The sequence below is a fragment of the Anas acuta genome, chromosome 2 (assembly GCF_963932015.1).
Source record: "Anas acuta chromosome 2, bAnaAcu1.1, whole genome shotgun sequence".
Taxonomy (NCBI): Eukaryota; Metazoa; Chordata; class Aves; order Anseriformes; family Anatidae; genus Anas; species Anas acuta.
In genome coordinates this window covers 66,801,470-66,824,773 of record NC_088980.1, presented here as the reverse complement: position 1 = coordinate 66,824,773, position 23,304 = coordinate 66,801,470, and positions in this window count along the sequence as shown.

The following is a 23,304-nucleotide window of genomic DNA, read 5'->3' as shown; positions in this document are numbered from 1 at the left end:
AACAATCCAAACAATAAATTAATTAATTACTCTCAGCTCCTTGATCTCTTCCTTGTTCTTCCCACCCCCTTTTCAGATCATTAGAACTATGAGATAATCAGGGCAAGATTTTATTTGCTAACTCCTTCCTTTCTCCCAACTCCTCCAGTTTTCCTTTCTCCTCTAAATCCCATTTTATCTCCTTTTTGTATGCACACCTTCCTATCAATTTTCCATTTTTTGTGTTATTTCAAGAGCAGGTAGAAAAAGAAGAGGGGAGTAAAAAAGACCCCTACCATTATTAGTTTCTCAGTGTCTGAATTTTGGCGGTTTTGCTCTAGCCTGTTGAAGTCAATGAAGCTCTACTGAAATGTGCTTGGGCATCTCCAGTCTCCATTGGAGTTGTCAGAGACATCACTGTGTTTTGCTATTTGGATCTTGAGCACAGGCAATGCACCGTTATGTAGTACTGAGTGCAAAATAATCCATGCCTCCCTTAGCATCACTGTTTTTTCCTACTTGCTGCAGCTCTCACCTTCAACTTCCACTTCCTGGAAACTGGGAATTAAACCTTGTAATGGAGGGGGAGGTGTCTGTTGCTGGCAGCTTTGAAGTGCAGGCTTTTTCAGACACACCAGATTCACAAACTTCTCTCTCCCAAGAGACAGCAGTGGGGAGTTTCTGTTGGTGCTGTGCAGGACTGTGGGGTCCAGACAGGATCCATGGATCTGTTCTGCTCAACACTGGAAGAAGCAGATGTGACAAAAAGTTGTTGTGATGAAGATCTCCTGTTACAAATAAACTGGACCAATGAAGAGTGACAGAAGAAAAAGATAGAAGCGTTGCCTTCTGTAGGCAGACATAAGCATGATCTGTCTGTGCTCCAAGTGGCCTAGAAGCTAATATATTTGATGTCTCAGTGGACCAGTGAAGTTTTCAGGGCTGACTGTTGCTACTTGCTTCTGTTCATAAGTAACTTACAGTCAGGGGCTAGGAGTTGCTTGGACAGAGCAAACTCATGCCTGCCACCACAGTGGGGACCTGAACACCTTTGGGACTTGAAAATACTTGTTCCTCAGGGCAGTAGTGGCATCAGGTCTAATGCCTGAGCTCTTCTGATGCAAAATTCAGTTATTTCTGCCATGCACATCATAAATAGGTAAAGATGTTTCTCCTCCATTGTTGTGACATGCCATTTTCTATTGGTACTTATACCTCAAGACCACTTGAAAAAATACGTCCTGATCCCTCTGCCCTCACAAGCAGAGTTTCACAAGCACTTTAAGTTGTAATAAGTCATCATTTATACTAAGGAAGACGTCCTTTCCTCTCCTATGCAGACATTCATTCCTGACTCGATGGTCCTCCTTCCCTTCAGCTGGCCAAGCACTGGCATGTTTATGCAGCAAGTTGAGAACCAATTCACATTAGAAACTGACCAGTAAAAACAGCTAGGTTGACTTCTTTTGGCAGCAGCACTAACGTATGCCATCTGAAAGTGTACATGAAAATATGGTTAGTTCTTCTAACTAGGAAACTGATTAAAGGTCCGATAAGTCTTGTGGTTCCTTCTAGCATGTGCTTTTACTGGGTGTATTGAAATACATACATTTAAGGTGCTAAGTTATACTCCTGAAAGCTACTTAATATATGTAGTCGTACCTAATGATGCAGAAATTCAAAGCCCATTATGGTCAGAGACTTTTGGCATTAACTTCAATAAAGACAGGATTTCACATGGAATATCAGTATAAATGAAAAACAGATGAGAATAGTAACTATAAATTCTGCTAGTAAATGGTGAAATCAACAAATCCTACTCAGCATTTACTGTAATATATATTTTGCCTGAGTAAGATTTGCAAGATTTGACTCAAAAGAGATGCATATTAATTTTTAAAGTTTTCTGAGATATTTTCATGGTCTTAAAAAAGCTGTCATTATGCAACTTTTTTTTTTTTTCAGATCTTGTTCTTAGCATCTTTCTCATTTTCTTGTTTAAGCCTGTTGGAATAGTCTTTCTCTCTTCTTTCTCTGCTCTCCTTTCCCTTCTTCCTTATCTTCACCTTCTCCCTATCCTTCTTCTTTTCTCTCCTCTCCTGCTAGTCAGAGAACACTTGTGTTCGTATACTAGCCATGCTGTCATTTCCACTATCTGAATACCCATATTAACTATGAGAGCTGTGTTTTCTAAGGCACAGCTCTGATATGTGCTCTGTGAATAGTTACCCCGTTACAAAGCAAATTGACATGTACTCTTTAAACATTGGCTTATCAGTGTTTCTATGTATTGATAATTACACCAAAGGGCTGCACATCTCCTCCAAGTGGCTGAGCATTACAAATCCCATAGGTGTTGAAGAAGAGACATAGTATATCTGTAAGTAACCCAAGACCACCTCCTACTCCTAATCTGAATGATGTAGAAAGAATAGACGGCATGCTTATCAGCTCTAGTAGAGTTGTCACATTTAAATTAAAATGCATCTGTAGGTGGTCTTGTGCTTGTTTGTGTTAAAAATTAGTCATGAACTAATGAGTCAGGGTGCTCTATGTAGGAAATGAAAATGGCAGGTGATTTTTTGTTATGTTTGACTTCAGTCTAAAAGTATGTATTGAATAATGACATGTAAGTTTTTTTCTCCAGTTCTGCTCTACCTTCTTCAAACATACTTTATTGACTAACTTCTTCAGTTTCCCAAACTGAATCATAGAATCATAGAATGTCTCAGGTTGAAAGGGGCCTTAAAGACCATCTAGTTCCAACCCCTCTACCATGGGCAGGAATGCCACCCACTAGGTCAGGTTGCCCAGGTCCTTATCTAGCCTGGACTTGAACACCTCCAGGGATGGGGCATCCACGACTTCTCTGGACAACCTGTTCCAGTGTCTAACCACTCTCTGAGTGAAGAATTTTCTTCTAAACTGCTTCTACAGTGAGTAGACTCTATGAAATAAACATTGAAGAGAGCCTGCAATTGCTGCTTACACAAGTTATATCTAACCAAAAATCGATTTTAAAGTGAGAAAGAGTTAGCTAAGATGACAGATAACTGCAGTTTGGCTTCTGAGCCCTCAGATATTTCCCATTGCTCTCAGCAACCAATACTCTGACAGAGGACAAGGCCATAGAGTAGAGGATGAGTCACATCACAGGGGAAGAGGTCATAGGTTATCTGACAGGAGATTGGCAGGGTCCTGACTTAAAGCTTCAGCGTTTGGTAATGCACGTTCTAGAGTAGCTTCTTGGAGCAAGAAAACCTGAAGGAAGAGGACCACTGTTTGGACCAATGATGTGTATCAGATAGCAGAAGGGACAGAATGCAATGGTCCAGAAGTGAGATTATAGCCCTAGCTGCAGGGAAGGTACTACCTTTAGACTTCTACTGTGTTGTAGATAAAATAATGATTATACGTAAGAAAGGTATCCATCAAGAAATGGAGACTGCTAATCAGAGTCTATGTACATATCTGGGGCTGAGAGGGTCTGGAGTATCATGAGCTAAAGGGTGAATCCATCATGGGAGGTGGATTTGGAAGTGGAACAAGTTTGTAAAATAGAGTAGATGGCATCATGGGGACAAAGGGGTCAAGGAACTAACTCAGTTTACTCACTTTATGGATAGAAAAGGGGATGCAGGAACACTGGAAAGTCATAGCCAGACTGAAATCATGGAAGGCAAGTCTTGGGGTCAGGAACTCTTGAGCACTGTTTGGATAAATTAACAAATCATTTTATCAGTCTTTTAAAAAATGCTGCTTTTTAGGAAGTTACAGGCAATGACTGAGGATGTTTTGGGTCTTGAAAATCAGAAAAATGTGCACATTAATGCTGAAAATAAGCTATTTTATCCATGTCCTGTCAAATTAAACATAAGGTGATATTTTTCATATTTGAATCTTGACAAATTGGTATTTTGGAACAATATGTGGAACAAAAATATGTAGCATAATAAATCTCGGTGTAGAGTCCTTGCTCTTATCAAAATAAATAGATAACTAATTTTGGATTGTTTTCAGGCAGTTGAAGTAAATATTTGTTTCTGAAAAAGCAGTTATATTTGAGCTTAGCTTTTCTACTGTTATTCTGAAATACTTTTTTCTATAAAGAGAGTTTATCTTTTTCTATAAAGAGATTAGAGTTTACCTTCATAAACCTGTGGAGGACTTACACAAAAAGTGAATAGTTAAGGATTCCAATGACTTCAATAATTTCTTTCTCGTTTTTAGTTTAACATTAGTGCAACAAAGAGAAGTGCAAAGTCCTGCACCTGGGGGGGAATAATCTCATGCACCAGTACTTGCTGAGAGCCACTCAACTGGAAAGCAGATTTGCAGAAAAGGACGTGGAGGTCCCAATGGACACCAAGCTGAATACAGACTAGGAATGTGCTTTTGCAACAAAGATGGCTGCACCAGGAGGAATGTTACCAGCGGGCTGAGGGAGGTGATTCTTCCCTCTCTGCTCAGCACTGGTGAGGTCATACCTGGAGTGCTGTGCACAGTTTTGGGCTCCCCAGTACAAGACCTGGACATATTGGAGAAAGTCCAGCAAAAAATCACAAAGATGATGAAGAGCCAGGAGCATCTCTCCTGTGAGTGAAGGCTGAGAGAGGTGGGACTGTTCAGCCTAGGCAGAGGTTTGAGTGCTGATGTTATCAATGCCTAAAAATACCTGAAGGGAGAGTGCAAAGAGAACAGAACCAGGCTTTTTCCAGTGGTGGCCAGTGCCAGGACAAGAGGCAATGGACACAAACTGGAACACAGGAAATTCCCTCTGAACACCAGAAAGCATCTCTGTACTCTGTAGGTCACCCCCCATCACGGAGAACCGGTACAGGTTGCCCAGGAAAGTTATAGAGTCTCCCTCCTTAAGGATATTCAAAAGCCTCCTGGACATGGATCTGGGAAACTAGCTGTAGCTGGCTCTGCTTGAACAGCGGAGTTGGACCAGATGTCCTCCAGAGGTCCCTTCCAACCTCAACTGTTCTGTGATTTTGGAATTGTGAGTTTCATGTAGGCTTCAAATCATTGGATTTTACCTTTGCAAACAAGAGTAGAGCATGATCTAATTAAGACATCTATATTCACTTACTCATATCTGATACTATGTTAATATTTGAACATTTTAGGGGAGAGATATCTAAAATGTGGGGCCTTGCTTTCCCTTCCCCCAATTTATTATTATTTTTTTTAATTTATTTTTGGCTTTTGTTCTATCTTTTTTTCTACCTGAATTGTGAAGCCTTGAGGTCCCATCTCTTCCTAATGACTAGTAGGGATGTTTCAAAGTGTCTGTCATATGTCACCACACTCGGAGAAAACTGCTAGCCATGGACAAGCAGCAGTCACTTTTACTGTGAGTGCTGCCAGTTCCATTGGAATTTTCTGTCTATGAGCGATGGTACTATTGTCAAAGTCGAGGGCTCATGGTGGTATCTGGCAAGGAAAGACCCATCCTATGCTTCACTTCAGTGTGACTATGGACAAGTCATCTGGCCTGTGTTCCCCAGGTGACAAATGAGAAGCATAAGCCTCTCTACCCCATAGATGGTTGTGAAGATCATAATATGGGAAACCTATTAATATGCAGTATATAGCATATTCCATTTAATATTCTTTTTATCCATATCATAGAAATATATGCGACCTCTAACTGAGTTCAGTCCCATCTTGTTGAACACATCTGCCAAGGGAGCCAGTCCCTAGGAACTGAAGCCATGAATGCTGACTCTGCCAATACTGTATTCTGTCTTGGCAAAATGACAGAAATTGCAAGTACTTGGACATAGACCAGTTCCTCCTGGGATGCCTCTAAATGAAAATGACTTCATATATATAATTGAAAAGGTAAAACAAATCAAACAGCCGAACAGCCATTCAGAGAAATGAAATAAAATACATCTTTCTCTTCTCTTTCATATGCTTACATTGCTTTGCTATAATGATGCCACCTGCTTCCTTTTAGGTGAATAGCAGTCTTTTATTTGCAAAGGTTTTTCTTGGACATATTCCAGTTCAGGACAGTTCAGGAAGACCACGTTCTTATGCCTTTAGTAAAAAAAAAAAAAAAAAAAAAAAAAAAAAAAAAAAAAAAAACAGCAAAAACCCTCTAAAACCCAAGACTTACAAATGTGGACAATCTGTCCAATCTGTCTGTCAATATGTACCAGATGTGTTAACTATAAAGTTGATTTAGTATTCTGCACCCATATTTTCTCATGAGGGAGATTAATGAGAAAGGAAAATAGATAAGGAAAATAAAATATCAAGGAGAATTGCAATGAAAATTTAGATTGTTTTACAGACATGTAAATAGAAACAGGGATAAAAAGTGGGAACTTTCATTCTGTCACAATTGCTTCTGCTGTATAATACCACACACTTTGAAAAAAAATAATAATTAGGATGGAAAAAAAACCTTTTGTTACAGACACCTAGCTGTCTCCATCATATCTGTAGCTAAACATTCTTGCACTATGTTTGGCAGGAGAGTTAATCACAAACATGACTTGTAGTAAATATATGTTATTATCAAGTATATTCTAGTTTGCTTATGATGGGCATCTGTGAAAACTTGCCCAGTTTTAAAGAATCCATTGGTGAAGCACAATTCTTTATTGCTGAAATACAAACATTGTGTGAAATAGCGACATTTTCAGTGATTCAAAAAAGAAACATTAGTGTTGCAGGATCCTGTAAGCTGACTGACGTCCAAATTCCTTTATCAATAACGTTTCAAATTAAATTGTCTATTCAAACTGCACATGCTAGTGAAATTATTTGTTGCCAAAAAATTATCCAGTAAAACTGATCACTTTATTTCCTTCTAAATAGCTCCCCTCTCCTTTTATTACTATCTTCAAAACAGTTGTTTACAAAAACAAACAAACAAAAAACTTCTTTCAACTTTCCATTATAGGAAGATGGTGTGGAGCAAAGGAGAGAGCAGTGAACAAGGATTCAGGTTACCTGGGGTTTATGTTAAGCTCTCCCATCCATCTGGTGACTGATATAGGCAAACTCAGGAATCTTGATCTCTCTTTTCTATTTCCAAGAGGGTGATGATGATACTGGCCTCTTTCAACAAAGTCCCTTGCTACCTGCTTGCTGAAGATGTGTGTTGTGTGAAAGTCAAATATTTCACCAGCTATGCAGAAAAATGGTGAGCTCCTGTTGCATTTGATCCCTGCTCCCTCTAACTTGAGCTTATTAAGTTAGATAAAAACACATGACAGTAGAAGATAACTAGTTGCCCTGTGCATGCATAGATATATAGATAATCTGAATCAGATGGAACAAAGAACAGATGTTCTTTAAACATATGTGCAAACAAAAAAATGCAAGTGTGAACATTCATAAGCAGTGAATATAACAGGAGAACTGAATAACACGATTTCAGGATGTAAGCAACTATTTTTGTGGAATGGTTTGGAAATTTTCAGCTAGCTCTAAAAATGGCACATGTTATAAAATTAAAGGATTTAGGGATTTTTGGGGGAACTTTGAGCCATAAGGACATTTATCTAAGTGTCTTTGGTCTTTTCTCAACAAGAATAAGATGGCTAAATGGATGACATCCAAGGATATGCATCTGTTTGTGTCTACACTTCTTTTTACATGGTTGAATATGTAATGTAGACAATTCATTAACTTTCCTTTCCAGACTCTTTCAGTGCTCAGTTAATTTCTTGTGGTTCAGTTTCAGTCACCCTACAGCATTCCAGAACTTTTGGTTTTCTCAAAGTGAGCACTAAAACAACTGATTAAAAAAAATCAACTGTTCTGTTACTGTTATATTTTCTTTCCTTTGAAATATCTTCCTACATTTAACTCCAAATTTCTCTTAGCCCAAGACCACTTTTAAGTTATTAAGTCATAATGCCATTGATTTCAGTGCAGATCTGCAACATCCTGTGGAAGAAAATTAGGTTGAAGTCTGTAATTGTAAAGATATTTTTCTACTACCTGACAGGCTACTTATTAGCGATATTACAAATAGGAGACAGGTTGTTAAGCTTGGATTAAATGTCTTAAATCACTACATGCTATCTTTCTTATTGTTGAATGGGAAGAAAAAGACAACTGTGAGCTTTCCAAAGATACATAGGAAATATAAAATACAAAATAAGTAAAAGATATATACACACACACACACATATTCTTTCTCTGTAAACAAATTTGTGTTTTCACTGTTCATGCTTCTGGAATTTCAGAGATACTGTGTTTTTGTTCTAAATATGCAAAAGCAAACCAGGAGGACATTGTTTTTTCTCAGAATATACATTTATGAAGTGTCATGAAAATATGACTCTTTTCATTTTAGAAGATATTGAGGACAGAAGTGAGAGAGAGAAATGTTAAAATATGTGTAGTTCTCCAGCTCTTTTCATACAATCATGCTCAAGAAATCCCATATACCATGTGAAACAGAAACATTTACAAGGGTTTTTCTTTGATGTATACTGACTTAAAATATATTTCACTCTTAAGGAAATACACGTATATGTTTTATACACCATCAGTAGCAAATTCATCTTGGTGAAAATTATTCTCTCTATTTGGAAATCTTCATGTTTAAGTATGTCATCTGCTTCCTAAGGTCAAAGATATCAGTTCTCTTTTTCACACTAACCTGAATAAAGCAAAGGGGAAAACTGTAAAATATCTGCAAGTTTGGTTGGTACCAGATTAGCTCTGATTTGCCTGGATGTTCATGTTACTGTTAGTGAATTAATATATTTGTACTAGCTTGCTTTAATTTAAATGTGTTCCAGGCCAGTTAAGTGGAAGAGTTAAATACATGTTTAGTGTTTAATAAATATGAATATTAGTTTTATTTAACATATTTAACATGTTAGCGGAGCTGGGTATAAAATAGTTTTCCTCCACCTCTAGAGTTTTTGAGATTTAGCAAGAATGTTTCTATGCCACATGAGCAAAAAGTTATGTAAATAAGTAAATAAGTTTGGTTTTGTTTCTGTTTTTGTTTTTGTTTTTATTTTCTATATAGTCTAGTGTTGAAGATGCACAATAAAAAATCTAAGTCCAGAGTGAGTAGGCTGAATGGCTGAATTTAGGTAATTTTTATGTTTGCAATACTAAGTACTGTGGGATGGCTTTCTCTCCTGTTATCTCAAGAATTCTGCACTGTACCTGATGGACCCTACCTGAGAAATGTTTAGTCATAGTCATGATGTGAGAGGTTTGCTTTCTGTGAATCCATGAATAACTGAGAAAGCATTTGGTTGAAAAAAAATAATCCCAATAATTTCCATTTAGTCATTCTGTCTGTTGTTGGTTTTCTTCTTGCATCTTCCCTTCTTTTTCTTCTCTCAAAACATATTTTGCAAAGATGGTCATTTTCAGATAAATCTGTTGAAATTTTAACAACAGTGATTTCTTTGAACATCTGGCACATCTGGGGTTGGAGTCCTGAGAATAACTATCACCCTCCCTCCTGTCCTCCTCATTCATATTTAAAAAGCAAAACAGACATCTTGTGTTTTGTCTGCTACCTTTGTTAGCATATAACAAGCAAGAGACTCTGCAGGAGGGGAGCCTTCATACAGAGAGTACACAACCCTCAGAGGTGGTCAGAGCAGTTGGCACGTGGAAACTGGAATGCTGGGTGCTGCCTTTGCCTCTGCAGCAACTCAGTTTTCTACCCTTGCTTGGCTTCTCTCTTGTTCCCTTGTGGTATTTCCAGATGCTTTTTCCTATCTCCATAATTGCAGTCGATTCTTGTGCTCAGATTCATCTGATTTTTCAACACTAAGCTGCCTCTGATTGTTTAAAGTGGCTTCAAGCTTCTGTTTCTCTGCTTTTTCTTCCAGATTCTCCTGTTGTACAGCTACAGGACATTCGCATGAAGGTCCAGATTTCCAGATGTGTCCAAAGCAGAGTGTGTCCCAACAGACGTCTTTTTCACTCATGCTGAACTAGATATTATTTTTGTTTCCAGCTGCATTAGCTCTTCTGGCTAGGCCTGAAAACTTCAGGCTGGTGCATCATATAGCATTTAGTGAACTTCTCAGTCATTAATCAGCACACACTGCCATAAAGTCCTAAAATGATGGCTGCTTTTCGAACCTGAACATTCAAATCTACTTGGATCAACCAACTCAATTTCGAAACAGCAATAGCTTTATATTCGAGAAATATATTGGGATGTTAAACATCAAGGAAAGAGCTTGGACATAGTAGTCCTATAGACCACCACACTGTAGTTGCTGAAGTCCATACCATTAGCTAGCTATCTTGAAATCACCTTTAAACCACTCAAAGGCAAAACTGGTAGAAGAGTGTATTTATTAAATGGGTAAAAGGCTTTGAGGTTTACAGAGGTTTATAATGGCACAAGACTTGCAGACAGGTATGTTTTTTTCTTAAAAAAATAAAAATAACAAAAAAAAAAATAGAAGGGCTCTAGAATATCATCCCACACTCAAGTGACAAAGCATTAGATGTTTACAACCTCCCAGCTATGGATCTTATTCTTAAGAAGCTTTACTGCTTTTATGAGAAATGTTTGAGCTGGGGACATATCTCCTCAGTTGTTTACCTCCCCTTCCTTGTTCACAAATGGCCTGACCAATCTGGTGGCCTTCTATCATGGAATGACTGCATCAGTTGACAAGGGGAAGACCAACTAATATCATCTATCTAGACTTCTGTGAGGCCTTTGACATGGTCACACATGACATCCTTTTCTCCAGATTGGAGAGAGATGGATTTGAAGGGTGGACCATTCGGTGGATAAGGAATTGACTTGAAGACTGTACCCAGAGAGTTGTGGTCAATGGCTCTGTGTCCAGGTGGAAGCTGGTGATGTGTGCTGTCCCTTGGAGGTCCATCTTGGGACTGGGTCTGTTTTTGTCAGTGACATAGACAGTGGGATTGAGTGCACCCTCAGCAAGATTGTAGACAATACCAAGCTGTATGGTGGAGCAGATACTCCAGAAGGAAGGGATGCCATCCAAAGGGGCCTGGGCAAGCTTGAGAAGAGGGCCGATGTGAACCTAATCAGGTTCAACATATCCAGGTGCAGAGTGTGGCACCTGGGTTGGGGCAATCCCAAACATGTGTACAGACTGGGAGAAGAACTCATTGACAGCAGCGCTGCATGATAAGGACCTGGGGATTCTGGTGGACAAAAAGCTTGACATGAGTCAGCAGTGTGTGCTTGCAGCCCAGAAGGCCAACTGCATCCTGGGCTGTATCAACGGAGGGGGGGCCAGCAGGTCAAGGGAGGGGATTGTGCCCCTCTGCTCTGCCCTCATTAGGCCCCATTTGGAGTGCTGAGGCCCCCAGCACAAGAAGGATGTGGAGCTGTTGGAGCAGATCCAGAGGAGGGCCACAAATATAATCAGAGGGCTGGAGCACCTCTCCTATGAAGAAGGTCTGAGAGAGCAGGGGCTGTTCAGCCTGGAGAAGAGAAAGCTCTGGGAAGACCTCTTTGTGGCCTTTCAGTACTTAAAGGAAGCTTATTAAAAAAGATGTAAAGGGACTTTTTACTCAAGCAATTAATGACAGGACAAGGACAATGTTTTTTAACTAAAAGAGGGGAGATTTAGATTAGATGTTAGGAGGAAATTCTTTACTCTGAGGTGGTGAGGCACTGGAACAGGCTGTCCAGAGGTGTGGATGGCCCATCCCTGGAGGTGCTCAAGGCCAGGCTGGATGGGGCCTTGGGCAACCTGGTCTAGTGAGAGGTGTCCCTGCCCATGACTGGGAGGTTGGAACTGGGTGATCTTTAGGGTGCCTTCCAACCCAAGCTGTTCTATGATTCTGTGATTCTATGAAATGTTAAAGGCAAAGCAAGGGCAGTCATGGCATGTGCTTGGCTAAACTATTACTGAACAGTTCCTTAGTAAGGGATAAAGAAACTTTGCTTGGTGAAGCAATGAGCAAGTCCCAGTGAGGAGCCTTTCCATATACTGAACATTGTATTTCACATCCGTCTGTGAAATGACAGCCATCTTCTGTGCTTATGTACAGGGCTAACACATACTCATAGTACCATGACATTGCCCATTTGACAAATTTTTGGATGAACAGTGTTCCACATTTTCACAAAGAGAAAGGGCAAAATTCAGAAGGCTTGTATGTACATTAAAAAAAAAAAAAAAAAGTATACTTAATAAAAACATCTGTGCTGTTGAACCAACAAAGAATTTGGTAAGTTACTTAGACACTGGTGGCCACTGCTTAGTCCGGTATTCATTGTTCCCTTGTGCTTTCACCATCTGTTTGACATTTGTTCATAGACTAAGTTTAATGGTGGGCTCTTTTTGGTGTGGTAACATTTTCACTGCTGCTCTTGCACAGTTTATAACCACAGCAGGGTTCTAGGTGCTAACACAGGGATATCTAGGGGCACATTTTTTCTTGACACTGCTGATCTAGATTAAGACCCCCACAAATTTTATTATGTTCTAAGAATTAGGTTTGTCTCTCCTTCTTCTATCTGCATAGGAATCAGTGATTTAAAAATTTGGAAAATTTTAAAAGCTGGAATCAGTTTTTTAAAATTTAAATTTTAAAATTTTATTTTTTGGGGGGATATATTTCCCACCTGCCCTTCCACCTAAGTCCCGTATTAAGCCAAAGCTACTTGGTCTCTTTCAGCTACTGTACATTAAACACATTATCATAGCATCTGTTGTCAGTAGCTGACACATCTTGCTATGCTGGGATGGATCACAGTGCATATGGATGGTATTTACTGCTGAATAGGTAGAGGGAGAGAAGGGGATGAACGGACAGAAAATTGTGAGCTCTCCAACTCTCAAAGCCAGATGATTTAAAATCAGTAATTCTTTTGTCTTCCTCTGCCTTCTAAAATGCCTATTGACAAGTCAGTGAAAAGAGTGACCTTGACCTCCTATTGTCCCCTTGCCTTTGTGTTTAAATATCTGAGGACCTTTCTGTATTGCACATTGTTATTTAGGCAGAAGTAAGCTTTTTGTTGGGCTTTGTGAGGCCAAAAACCACAGCCTGTACCAGGCCCTCTTTCACAGCCTGGGCCCCATGGGGCTTGTCTTCAGAAACATCTCCTCGGACAGATCAGAGATCTCTGCCACTTACTCATCTGGTGCCCCCAGCACACTGTAGCATGGTAGATTTGCAATGGGGCTTAGCAGAAGGCTCAGATCATCACCAGCTGGACACTGCCTGGGGCCAAGGGCAGTTCCTGGCCTTGGGATCAGCTTGTACACCTCCAACATACAGCCCTCAGTCGCGGGTTCAACCTTCTTCACCATGATCTTCAGCCTCACTGGTGCTAGCCAGCTTGCTTCATGTCTCAAAGTCTGCTATCCTCATATGGCTCTTCCTGCATAACCCTGGGTAGGAAAAAGCACAGACTCCACGTGTGAGCCTTCACATGGTGTTTTCAGGGCCTCGGTCTGAGAAGAATAGCAGGCAACTGTTGTCTGTTGCAGTTGTTGCTGTTTTAGCTATTTGTTTCTTTAATGTCCTCTAATAATAAGTGCTAGCTATTCCTAAGAAAGAAGCGGCATGAAGAAAGGGGTGAAAATATAATTGTTTGCTAGCACATATTTACTCTTCACTGGAACTGTAATGTAGGTTGATTACTTCTCTTGTTGTTTAGTTTGAGGCTACTTCAAGTTTCCTAGCAGGCTGTATTTATTTCCTTTTGGCTCTCAATAGTGTGTGCTGTTCTGAAGCATCTTTAAGAAAAAAATCATTTTGTTTAGCATATTATATCCACCCCATGAGACTTTAGTCACTGTGTATATACTAACAGTTAAATGGGATGCAGAGAAATCCCAAGTAGTGTAGACATTCTTAACACATGCCTTAACCAACTTCTACTAATGTCCTTTCCAGATTATTGAGAAAGAGATGTAAAAAATTTAAGTCAAACAAGGGAATTAATAAATTAAATATTTTACTATGAAAATCCTAATTTATGACAACCTCTGTTCCAGAGGGACTGTGGTGAAATGACCACATGGACACCAGGGTATCTTTAGGGATCAATAACTTCAACAAACACTTTATTGAGGGCAGGCTTCCTTCTTATACCAGTAGCTCTACAAGCGGTACTTTCCCACTAGCTATTCATAGTCCGGCGACAGCAAACATTTAGCAACTCCCATGTCTTAAGGGTTGGAGAACAGGCAGTTTGAGACAGCAAGGCATCTCATGAATCAGCCTTTTTTGTTCCTTCCAACTTGTTTACGTTCCTCATGGCCTCCTTGTTAAGAGTCTGATGGTATCACCAACCACAGCGCTTGTCAACCCCCATGGCAATACTCCCACAGGAACTTGTTTCTAATGGCAAGTCCATCAGAATCAATGGAAATGACTAATGTGTTAGGTCATATTTTTCTCTTTTCCAGGAAAGTCACCTTATCAAGAGAAACCTGAACATGTGCTGATACACTCTCCCAAACTGGATCTGAAGTCAGCCAGCCTGCACTTTGCCTGTAATTTTGAGCACTCATTATCATCCTATCAGAGTTTCTGCATGTCTGAAGAGGAGAAGTTGAGGCAACTGTGCAAAGGGGCAGCAAAGAGCAGAACCAGGTGAGGAGACTGTCCTGCTTTCAGTTAGGACAGAGTTAATTTTCCTCCTAGTAGCTGGTAGGGTGCTATGTTTTGGATTAGGATGAGAAGAGTGCTGATAACATGCTGATGTTTTAATTGTTGCAGAGCAGTGTTTACACCAAGCCAAGGACGTTTCAGCTTCTCACTCTGTCCTGCCAGTGGGCAGGCTGAGGGTGCAGCAAGAGCTGGGAGGGGATAGAACCAGGACAGCTGACCCAAACTGGCCAAAGGGGTATTCCATCCCATATGGGATCATGTTGAACAATATATAGGGGTGGCTAGCCAGGGTTGGGAGGCCAGCTGCTCGGGGTTAGGCTGGGCATTGGTCAGTGGGTGGTGAGCAATTGCATTGTGCATCACTTGTTTCGTACACATTATTAGTAGTAGTACTATTATCATCATTATTGTTATTATTGTTATTACTATTTTCCTGTCTTAATGAACTGTCTTTATCTCAACTCACAGGCTTTACTTTCCCATTTCTCTCCTCCATCCCAGAGAGGGAGGGGGGAGGGTGAGCAAACAGTTGTGTGGTGTTTAGCAGCCAGCCAGGTTAAACCACAACAGAGACAAAGTGAGATGTCAGGTGGGAATGTTGGAGGTAGCGTTTTCATGACCAGCTCTGGAAGGATTTTCAGACAACTTAGCTTAAGTGCCTAAAAGCTTTGCTGAACTGTGTCAAGGAGAAAAATCAGTAAAGAATGTGTTAATAGAGAGAAAATGCCTGAGCAGTGTAGTGTGACCACACTATGGCTCTGTTGCTGGGTCAGGAGGGTGTCTACATGAAATTTCCTATTATAGATTGCCAGGCTGGAATGACAATTTGTTTGTAAATTATGTTTTCATGCCAGATTAAGCCAGACTGAAGCACTCTGATACAAAATGTGAAGAATAGTCTTGTAATACCTCCAATTCAGGCAACACACAAAAAGGCAAGTCAGTTTCTGTATTTTTATTTGATTGTGTTTAAACCAGTATTGACAATATCGAGTCACAGATTTGCAGCCGTTGGGATTGCCAGTGCTGAATTGGAGACCTTCTGCATTAAAAGCACATGTATGGAGCTAATCAGATAGGAAACAATATGCACAGGCTGTGTTCTGCATTCTTAGCAGAAACCAAAGAGGATGTCTTCAAAGTACAATTAGCACAGCATGTATATTATGCCTCCTGGACTATTAAATGTTAAATTCTGTAAGAGCTAGACCAAGCTCATGGGCATATATATATGATATAAACATCACAGTAAAGTTGATTTCTCTTTGTCTGGATACAGTGAAGAAATTTGAAGTTAAGGCATTATTAGTGCTGGTTTATCTTTTTTTTTTTTTTTTTTTTTTTTCTGTAGGATTATAATTTGATGTTCATTTAGCATTTTCTATTCAAATCTGTGGAGAATATCAGACCAGACAGCCCTTTATACTGTATTTTCCTGGAGTATTTAAGCTGCTGTCTACTGTTGCATTACTTTTCTCAGAGACAATGTAACTTACATTATATAACAATATAATTATTAGAGTATAGAACTAAGTCTGTTTAGTGAAACATACAGGTCTTTAATGAACACTGGATTTTTACTTCATTAGAGGAGCAAAAGTGGTTCTTATTTTAATTAGGAATTTCTTTGGATACTAGAAGGGCTTTTAACAGAGGCTACATTTTTGGGGACCTTTGAACTCCAGTTAAAGACCATTATTTTGTGTTACCATTTCACCCATGGAGAGGTTATCATCTTATCATCTTGGCACAAACACTGTGAATGTCCTGAGGTATTTCCAGGGAAACACTTTGGGAAAGTCAGAGCAGCTGTAAAGAAATCTAAAGCAAATAGATGACAGAACAGGAGAAAATGGGTTGAAAGGAACAGAAAAAAAAAATGGATAAAAGTAAAAATAATAATAATAATAAAATAATAATAAAAATAAAAATAAAAATAAAAATAAAAATAATAATAATAATAATAATAATTTGGAAGATGGCTGAAATACTTTGAAAGACTGAGGAGAAAAAAGGAAAAAAGTTAAAAAAAAATAAAACAACAAAAAAAGAGAAAGATTAAATGTAGAAAAAAAGGAAAGAATGAAAAATAAGAGGGAAAGCAAATGAATGATGGGAAAGGAAAAAGGAAAAGTGGATGGATATGTAAAGGAATATAGAGAGAGGTTATGTCCTTAGCATTGTCATGCAGGCATTACATGAGTTTTAACAATAACTTCAAAGTGCACTAGGAAAAAAAAAAAAAGCATTTGGCTCTGGATTACAAAGATATTGTGTCAATTTTCAGAAGTCTGAAGCCATAGGTAGATCTATGTGGTTCAGAGCTGATGATGTCAGATTTTGGAAACAGGCTTGTGAGGTGTTCTGCGTATTTTAAGCAGAAAACAGATACACTGTTGAGCCAGAGAACAAGATGAAGGATGTTGATTCCACAGGTCTTAGCCAGCACAGTCAATGACCCCAAAGATAAGCGAGTAAAAGAGTACGCATAGATAAGGGAACCGGGAAGAACTGTCTTGACTGCTGGAGTCTGTCAAATAAAGGGTCAGGAATTTAGCAGCAAAGAAGACTCCTGGCCTTCAGCAAAAGACCACCAGAGTATGCTGGATGTACTCAAGGACTCCAGTACACATGTGAATAGGGGTGGGAACTTATGTTAATGATTCTTTATGAATATATAAGAGACTTACAGGAAATGAAACAAATATGTATTTGTCCCACTAATAGAAGCACCCTGCCAGTAACTCTGGGTGTGTGTGTGTTAGGTGGAGCGATCCCCCACACACTGGGTGCCGTAATAAAGAATGCCCGCTTAATAACTATGGTTATTAAGTTTTCACTGCGTCACTGTGACCAGTGCCAGAACTTAGTTCTTCATTTTGGCTGAGAGAATTCATATTTCATGCTTCTCTACAAGTGAGTCAATGTTTATAGTCACAGCTCGGCCCTTCTTTAATAAATTCTAAAAAGAGAATGAAATTTGAGGTCAGTATGGCTTTGTCAGTTTGAGAAGATTTGTATTTCTGCAAAGGCATATCCAAACTTTAAAGAATACAGGCCTTACCTAGACTCATTGAACCTTCAAAATTAATCTGGAAAGATTCTTTGAAGACTGAGATCACATATTTCACAGAAAATTTTCTATCTATTATTAGGGTAGCAACTCTGATCTGCAAGATCAGGGTTGGAGAATATCTGAAGGTGTTCATAGTTTTCCTTACCATTCTTCAGCTGCTCTGAATGCTAGTTTTAAACAGCCCAGTGTGTGAATTTCCTTTATACACAAGGACAATGATTTTTTCCCCAAAAGTTATGGCATAACTGTGTGAGTCTAGCAAAGATATGCAGCTACTAAACAGAAGGAAACTCGTTCCTGAGAAAAAAAATGCTGACATTTTTTTTTTTAAGTCACAGCTCAGTGTTAAACTTTTGTAAGGTATTTTGACTTAGAAGTGCTGAGTTGCCTGTTGTATTTATTGATTTGAAAGTATTTTTTCTTAAACTGCTCAGTTTATTTACATGTTTTAATATGTATCTAAGATCTGAACTTTAGCCTTCTGCTGTTTATAATTTAAGCTCAGATTTATTAATAAATCTGCAAACTTTTATTCTTGCTATATTAAATCATATGAAAACCTAATGTAGTTATTTTCGGAACAGTTAATTGAGACAAACCAACCATGCTTGCCTGTTAAACAAGAACTGTTATGCCCTTACAGAAAAGTTAAATTTGGGGTTGAGATAATTGTTGGTGGACTAACTATGCAAAAATCTGTATTTAAAAAATGCATAAAAGAACATTTTCCTAAATGTACAAAGAATGGAATAGAGCATATTTCTTTGCCAACATTTTTAGATGTAATTCTGCCCAGAAGTTACTCTTTCTAAACCATTCTTTAGAGCTACACTCCTTTTTCAGTCCATTACCTTCACTTTGTCTCTTAATATGTGCTTTCCTGCTACTTTTACTGCTTTATAAGCAACTCTACTAAATAAATGCCCTAGAACCTTTCTGTATGTGTGCCTGGTATGTACTCTCCATTGGCCAGAATCTAGTGTTTTGGAACCTGCAAATTGTTCCCATCTTTTTCTCCATGAAATAATGTCTTATGTTTGTTCATTTCCAAATTAAGAACACTTGTTAAATCATTACTTTTCAATAGAATTTTAGCGAATCGTGATGGTACAATGAAAATCTCTGTTATGTGTTACTGTCTTTTCAAAATAAATTATCTCTATGAATATTTGTTAGCAGTTTTGCAACAACTTCTCTCAACTCTTTCTATTAAAAGAATCAGAAGGGAGGGCTGAGCTTTACAATAAAGCTGTGACTGAACTCTGGGTAAAACACTGGTCTGGACAGGTCTGGTTGTGAGCATCATCAGATTGAGAATCCCTTCCTATATCCCTTCCAAAGCCAGTTGCTGAATTGTTTCATGCTTTAGTTCACAAGATAAGAATGCAAACAATCATTTTCTCCTGTTACTTGCATTGCCCTTTTAAACACTGTACTCTTTCCCATAAATATTTCCAGAATTTAAGCCTTAGTTTATCTTTGGTTGTCTTGTACCTGTATCTAAAAGCACATTTATCACAGATATTCCAAGGCAGTTCTTTGTGCTGCTGTAATATAAGGTCACTGTAGTTTTCATTTTCTCAGGAAAATGTTAAGGTGGTGACAGATGAAGTTCGGATGGTTCTGAAGTCAAGTTAAGCACAGAAGAGTTCAGGCATATAAATGAGTGTCCTGAGAATATTTTACCTACCTGGAGTATACTTAGGTACAGGCTTCCTCAAGAGGTAATCTCTCCTGTTTCAGACCTAGGTAGCAATGCCACAAGACCAGACCATCTCTGACGTACGATAATTTCAGGTTTTGGTATTGGTTGAGATTCAGTGGGAATGCTTAAATGCAGTATACCAGTAAAATAAATAAACCATTTAGTTAACTTAATTCAGTGTTCCTCTCTCTACCTGCTTTAGTATAGGGTTGATATTTTTCCCTGTCAGGACTGCAGTGCATTTTAATTAATGTTGGGAACACTTGTGGAGTGTATGTGTACTTCATGACCACTTCAACTTTAATGCTTTTATGCTTTTACTTCTATTACAGCATCATTGTTCTTGTTGGGAAATGGAAAAGAACTATAAAATATACCTGTGCAGAGTACTTAGTACTTAGTTTTTAGACTTTGAAACTGTTTTCTCTAAATCTCTGCAGCTTTTTAAATACCTCAACATGCTGCTGTACAAGCAAAGCTTTTTTTTTTTTTTTTCTTAAGCAGAACCTAACAGTTCATCATGCTTTTGAATAACAAGTGGTTGATCATGTATCTTAATTGCAAGAGCAAATTGAAGGCAGTTGTAGTATTCATCAAAATAAATCATGTATTAGTTAACTAATGAAAAAGTCAACAGACAGAAGAATAATGCCACAGCACTGTTAATAAACATCAGGGAAAATTCTTAGCTGGTGTAAATCAGCATAGCTTTGGTCTCTTCAGCTGAATTGTGCTGAAAGACACCAGGTAAAGATCCACTGACCTTTTTTTTCAGTAAACATGTGAAGAATTATGCACAGTATTTTTGCATTGAGAAGTTAGGGGCTGACATTCTTTGATACTTGCTATTAAAATGATGCTTTTTATCTGTTTTTTCAGAAAAGAAAAAAAAAAAAGAAAGAAAAAAAAAAGTTACTCACATAATGGGAGACTTCTACTTCCTTTCTAGAGAAACAATGTGATTTGTGATTCTCATTATCCAAACCAGTTTGATATGCTTAGGTACAGAGATTAAATGTCTGGGATCAGAAAGTTCAATTATTAAGTGAAGTAAGGAGCTGTAATGCTGCAGGTATAACATTTTGAGATCTAGCTAGATAAAAGATTAAAGGCCAAAGTTATTCAGTGTACAAGAGGAAAAACATTTCACACATAAGATAATGATTTACTTTTAGAGCAGGAGGGCAATAGCCATTTTTGGTGCAGTGCTGGTTTGCGTATATTGAAATGTTTTCTCTGAACACTACTTGGGTCTCTGGTTTTTATTGTTTTTGCTTCTTGAGAATCTCTCCACTGTTTGCAGGTGCTTTCCAGGTGTACAAAGTTCTCATCACTCAAATACTGACCAGTAAACAGGGGTCAGAAGAAGAAAGTAACGACATAGATTTTCTATAGGAATCAATACATTTTGCTATAAAGACAGCAGGGCAGAAATGGTTTTTGAAGCAGAGAGAAAGAACAGAACGCAGAGGCAGTTTCAATGTAAATTAATAAAGGTCAAGTGATGCAGAGAGGGACCATGGAAGGGGTGCCACATGATGACTCTTCAAGGGTGTGATAAAAGGACAGGAAGAGCTCAGAAGTGGGGCAGAATAGAGGTAATAGGGAGGGCAAATCTGTTGAGGTGCAGTAGCCACACGATTTAAAAAGACGTTCAATACATTTGAGTATATACCAGCACTTGCTATAAAACCTTTATTTGGAAAACAAAACCAAAAAAAAACCAACAGCCAAATGCTAGAAAATTAGGAAATGCCAGATTTCTGCGAGCTATGCTGCTTTGAGTCTGTTCCCATGCTCTCATGCTGGCTACAGGATAATGTAAGGGCCCTGTGGGGGGAAAAAAAATTATTACATGCAAAATTTGAAGAAAGTAACAGTATACATAGAGGTGGACAGTCATTTTCAGTGAAGGGAGGTGTGCTAAAGCACTTTAACACAGAGAAGTTTAGAGTGAACACATAGAAGGACTTTAGGGGTGCGGCTAAGGGTTTATTTAACCCAGGATTCTGTCTCCATACATAATAATGTATAGAATAATCCTTGCCCTGGAATGTTGTTCAAGTATCTATCTGCACAATAAAGTGGGCAAAACATGTACTACATTTCTTCTTTTTTACCAAAGCCTATACAAGTATACCTTGTGACAGTTAACAAGAGAGAAGATTGAGGAAAAACAGGCTGACATACCTTCCATTCACCATTCAGATCACATATATTTATGACCTTGAGTTTAAGCAATGGACTTTACAAAAGATATACTTGGCTGCTTTGACCACTCATTCTTAAGAACTTCTGATTTCAGTGCATGCCATTGTCAGTGACTAGCTGTCAATACCTGGTGAAAAAATATGTTCAGATGATTTGCCGTCTATTAATATGTGATTTGTGAACATACAAAATAGGCGGTATTATCAAGCCATTGACAATTGAAATCATCTATGAAAGAACATGAACTTCTGAGACAGTTCAGTGAAATCAATGACCAAGTCTCAAAGATACCTTGTTTTAAGATCATCTGCATGACAGATTATTTTTATCTGTTTGCAAATGACTATTCAAATAATTTCAGCGTTGCGTAAGTGTTGCGTAAGTGTTGCGTAATCATGATAATTTGTGTCAGAGAAAACTAGCAGACTCATTTAATTGTCCTTTTGTCCTTTCCTCATATATCAGAAGGTTTTGAGTTGTTTATATCCCTTTTTCTTTTGCACTAAAGGGAAATGTTTTAGACAGTTGTAGTAACTGATGTTTGTGTGAAGAGTCGCCCTGATGGTGTTTGTCTATCTTGAAAGCTCCTTGTGGCTGTAGGGCTCCTCCACTCTTGAAACAGAAACAATACCCTGTGACTTAGGCAATCAATCACACAGCATGAATAATGAGCAAACACTCAAAGCAACAGTCACATTTGCATAAGCTATTCACTCAATATGTTTGAATAACCACCAAATTAATGAAAATCAAAAGGAGTCCATGGATCATTTGCCAACATGAAGAAGGGCTAAAACCACTGAACAGATAGCTCACTGAAAACAATGTACATGGCACTGTCTTTCCATAAGGAAAAAGAGGAGGCAGATCAGAGTAAAAATTGCTAGAAGAACCTCTTCTTGCCACCCCTAACAGGGTTTCTTTTATAAGTAGTTCCTCCAAATCACTGTTTCATCCTGTGATCGTTTTTTTCCAAAGCAATAGAAATAAATAAACAAACAAACAAAGTTGGGACCCCCTGATCCTAGCAGCAAAGTAGGAGGAAAAGCAAGTAATTAAAAACATGGGTTTAATTGATTTTTTGCAGGTGGAGAACCAGATGTAAACATTATCAGGAAATATTGGTTTCCAGAGATGCCTGTGCTAATCAGTTTTTGTTTATGGTACAGTAGATGCCTGGTAAAATCATTTATATGCAGGTCTCTAGTTGCATTCAAAACAGGGCAGTTTTGAAGCAAACTCAGAAAGAAATGTATTTGCATTTTGTCAGTTTGATTTCTCTTATTTCTCTTCTTGTTGTAGAAAGTGCTAGCAATCCTCTGCCAGGAGTCTATATTCAATTTCAAGAAAGTAAACTTTTCCAGCTGTCACAGCTGAAGGAAGAAACTAAAATCAATGGATAGCTTATCAGGAGGTGATTTTCACTTTGCTGCTCCTGCCACAGGTTTCCCAATCCTTGGGAACCCTTTTTTTCATTAAAAAAAAAAAAGCATCATTCAAATATAGATGCAATTAATTTATTTAGGAAATCCTGTAATCCTGACATAAGAACAATTCCATATAAGACAAAAAATCAAATAATTAATGTCTCCATCAATATTTAAATTAAACAAACCAGTCTCTACTTAGTTACTTAGTGCTGAATTCTATTTTTTATGACGATACTTCCACCTGTTTTTCCTACTTTGGCAATACTAGATCAGCAGAGATTTCATGCATGCCACCATAATTACCTAAATTAAAAGATACACATTTATTG